We start from the raw sequence: 4,573 nt of genomic DNA on the forward strand, positions 1-4,573 counted from the left end.
ATCCATGTGTCATCATTACAGACTACACTGAATCATTACAAGGCTTCATCTGTGGCTTCGTCTACAGAGATGAATGCAAAGAAAAAAAGTTGTCTCTTACAGTTCTGCTGAATAAACATGGCCAGTAGATACCACAGTCCAGTGCTTTCTGACCAGATTCTTTTAATATTCCGTGTAAAGAAGATTTGATGTCAAATCTACTCATTATTAAATTTTATTTATTATCAAATTTACTTAGTATTGGATTACTTATTTGGTTTATTTGATGTTACATGTGATTTTCATTTAAATGAGCAATACGGGAATGTATTGAAATGGTAACACAAGAGTGGTGCAATAACTGCAATATACAGTTAAACCTCAATACAGACGTGATTCACACTGCCGGTCACTGTGTGTGCTCACCTTCACTACACTGTCCTCAGTCACTGAGGAGGCACGTGTGGGATGAAACCAGCTCACAGAATGGTAGAATTATTAAAGTTGCAAAAGACCTCTAAAATCATTTAGTCCAACCGTCAGCCCACGCCCACCATGCCCACTAACCATGTCCCTCATTGCCTCATCTTGAACATCTACAGGGATAGTGGTGGCCCTACCACCTCCCTGGCCAGCCTGTTCCAATACCTCACCACTCTTTCATTTGCAGAATGATTTTTCCTAATACCCAACCTGAATCTTCCCTGGTGCAACTTGAGGCCACTCTGTCTCATCCTATTGCTGTTACCAGGGAGAAGAGGCCAACTCCCACCTTGCCACAGCCTCCTTTCAGGCAGTCAAATGATTGCTCTCTTTAAAATGTGTTTTATTAGTTGTCCAGTTTTCATGCATCATGTTGGGCTGAGCTACATATGCACTTTCCCTGCGTAGGTGGCTGTCTGGCTCAGGAAGATGTTGCTCTTTGTTAACTGTCTCTAAGAACCTAATGACTCACTAGTGCAGCTGTCTTATCTTAAGCCAAGGTTACCTTCCTGTCTCCCTGGTATTGAGATAAGTGCAACTTTCTTTATGGTGCATTCTTCCCCAGGCTTACCGTTTTTCATTCCATTTTTGTTCCATTTTTGTTCTCCTCTAAGCTCTCCCACACTGTGGGGGTGCTGGTAGGTCTCAGTGTGCCACTTGAGTGATGAAAGATGAGGCTTACTTACCCATGTTGTTGTTCTTAGTAAATTTTTACCATTAGAAAAGCATAACAGCTTTTAGTTAAATTTCACTGTTTTAACAACAATGTGATACCTATAATACAGCTGTTGCATCGTGCCAATTCTTCTGAGTGTGTCAGAGCCCATAGTCTTATTGGGCACTAGGTGTCTCTTATTTACTCTTTTCCAAAAGGCTGCCAGTTCATTTGTATTCTGAATACAGTGCTCAACACATTGCATTAGCTTGAGTCTTTATTATTAGAGGTACATCATATACCACAGACAAAAAAAATAGCACCAATTAAAAGGCCTATTTGTTGAATATTGCTCTTTCCTATACAAGCAACGGCACAACTTCCCTAGCAGGAACAAAGAACTAGAACCTCTTAATTTTCTTAAGAAAAAAAAAGGGGGGGGAGATAAGGGACAAAGCAGCTTTTGTTATTTATTATGCCTTTGGGGAGAGAAGTCTAAAGTTTTCCTCCTTAACTGGCAGCATAGTGTTGAGAATTCGAACCTGGACAGACTCTTTCAGGTAATTGACGATGCAGCTATTCTTTCTGGTATGCTCATAGCAGAAGATTAATAGATGGAGTTGTACTTAAAAGTATATACTTTGCTTGGTAAGTATGACTTCATTTAATTTTTTTATTTTAGGACACACAGTAATACAAAACACACAGTTGCAATAAATCCTCAAGCATTTGAGATATACATTTGCTATGACTTTTAGCATGCATTTGACATTTTCCTTCTGCCCAGCAGCAGTTTGTTATAGCCTTTACACCAAGAAACACTGTCAGTGGGAGGTTATCAGATGCTAGAAGTGCTACCGCTGATAGATGCCATCTGCAGATATTCCTTACATTTCTTCCCTTTATCTGCATATTCCGTCTCTGTTCACCCGGGGGGAAGATAGAAGATGGATTAAAATTGATTGAGCTAATGAGTTTTGGAAAAAGTGCTGAAATATACATTTTCCATAAAACAACGAATGAAATGCATGCTGGCTGCAGTCTACCAAGGGTCTCCAAAAATAGAAATGCTCAGATGCAAATTTCTCCTTGATTATCACGTTATTCTTGCATCTTTTGTAGCACCTTCCTTTGTGAAACCTAGTAACTTGCAAATAGTAAGGACTGAAGCAGCCAAGTTTTAATTGTCCCTTGAGTGACTGTTCATCTCTTTTATAGAGGGAGCATCTGAGACACCCAAAGCCCATAATCCTTGCTCCCGTGCCTTTGGCAAGGGTAGGGTTACAATCTTGGTCCCTTGTCAACTAGAGCTACCATCCCTGATCCCAGTTAAGGTTTCTTATTTCTGTCAGCTCTGATTGACTCCCTGGGCACATGTACTAAAAACTTCTTTGAACTGCAGTGCCCAGTGGCCACACATCTCAACACAAGAACACAGCTTCCACTCTTGAGGGTTTTCAAGACCCAAACGCGTAAAGCGCTGAGCAGGTTGCTCTGATCCCAGAGCTGGCTTTGCCTCTGGTAAAAGCATAGATGAGGTATCTCTTCCACCCACATGATCTACTGTGCTCTGAGAGCTTTGCAGAGCTCCAGGGGTAGTAGTGAAGGCTGTTCCTGCGTCTGACTGTGCTGAGGACAGAGCTGCCCAAGTGCCATGGGCATGCAGTGTCAACCCATGCCCGCCCATCTGCACCATTGCTCTTTCTCTGGCTCCCAGGCTTTGGGCCAATGTCACAAAAAAAAAAAAAAAGAAAAAAAAAAAAAAAGGAGGGAGAGAGAGAGAGATAAGGTGACTTCTAAGGCATCTTGTGTCAAGTGCAGTTGTCCTAGACCTGACAGACATAGATTGGCATAGTCCAGCACAGGACAACCTGGGCTGAGATTTCAGCAGTTGGCTGTATTTGCCCTCTGTCCCTGTTGATCTATAAAAGGCTGATAAATTGTACTTGCCTACTTTAGGAGTGAAGAGTTTATTATTAGATTGCTATATTATATGTCCTTATTGAGATTTTAAAAAGAGGGGCAGAGATAAGCTCAACATAAATGCAGGGCATGAGCGTTTATTCCATCCCATCAGTACTTGTGTTTTTGCCTGTCTACATCACAGCCAGCTGTTACTGAGAAAGTGAGAGCTACCAGATAACGTACTCCCAACCATGGGCTTTCCAAGTAGCCTGCTGGTGCCGTCTCACATCTGCTGGGACAGGGTCCTTGAAGAAAGCCCAGCTCTGAAGCCACTTCACCACAAATGCATGGACCATGAGCATTCAACTACACCAGAAGGAGACCAGGCTGATGGCATGGCAAGAGGGCTGGGTGCTGAGTTGCACAAAGAGATCCTGACCGTTGTCTAAAGATGAGTTTGGATGTGAAAGCATATCACATGTCTCTGAGGGATGCTGTATGCTCTCCTCCTGGGCTGCAGGCCACTCTGCAGCAGGAGTGCACTTCCATCCAAAAGCAGAAGCAGGATGAAGGCCTAGGAAGCCCACCCTGTGGTATGTGGAAACAGTGGCATAGGAGACCAGCACTGATCAGATATCATCCTTTTTTCTTCAAATTACAGATTCTGCAAACCTTTACCTGGTGCCCATCATGAAAGATAACTGACCAATAATCTAAGACCATGCCTTGGGATTCTGATCTTGTTTGCTGTTTGTTGTACTCCGAGTGCTGTCTTTGGGGGCTTGTATTTCTTATTCAATGAGTGTGTGGCTGCATTACAAGTCTCTTCACGTTTTTCCAGTTAAACTAAATGACTATCATTTCCTCCTCCTCCCTCCCCCACCTGACTGTTGTTGTTTAATTAACCATAACATGCTGCTCTTCAGTGGGTGTTTATAGCTAGATAAATGTCAGTAATATGCTGTAGTGTAAAGTCTTTTAACTGGGACAGTCAGGGTTTTTAAATAATGCTGTAAATGTAAATAAGAAAAGTTGTCTTAAAATCAAGTTTTCTGTTGACTTTTCATGATAGAATAATTATTATTTTAAAAGAAATACGAAATTCAAATTGGGTATGAAATATTAATCCCAAACTTAAACCGTATGTGAGAAGAAAAGAAGATTATGTGGATTTCTTGTAGTATTTTATCAAGAGATTTATTTCCCTAGAAACTCAGATCACATCTGCATTTCTCAGCTTTTTATTTTCCCTCTTTTCCACTCTTTTTAAGCCTTTGAGAAGACATAAGCGCCACATCTCCATGCCCAGCAAAACACAAGGAATAAAGATGTAGATGGACTACTTTGACTTTTGATGCAAGTGTTCCTTTCCTTCAAGGTATCTTCAAAAAATTACAGAGAATGTACTTTGCCAAAAGTGCCATTGGAGCACATCCCAACACTTGTCCCTGACATATTTTGTAATCACTTCTCTAAAACTATCTTTTTTTGATAGCCTTTAGTTTAAGAAATACTTGATTTCCCTTTCTGTGTGCAGAATGAATTGGATAG

This window comes from Gallus gallus, chromosome 1 (assembly GCF_016699485.2).
Source record: "Gallus gallus isolate bGalGal1 chromosome 1, bGalGal1.mat.broiler.GRCg7b, whole genome shotgun sequence".
Lineage (NCBI taxonomy): Eukaryota > Metazoa > Chordata > Aves > Galliformes > Phasianidae > Gallus > Gallus gallus.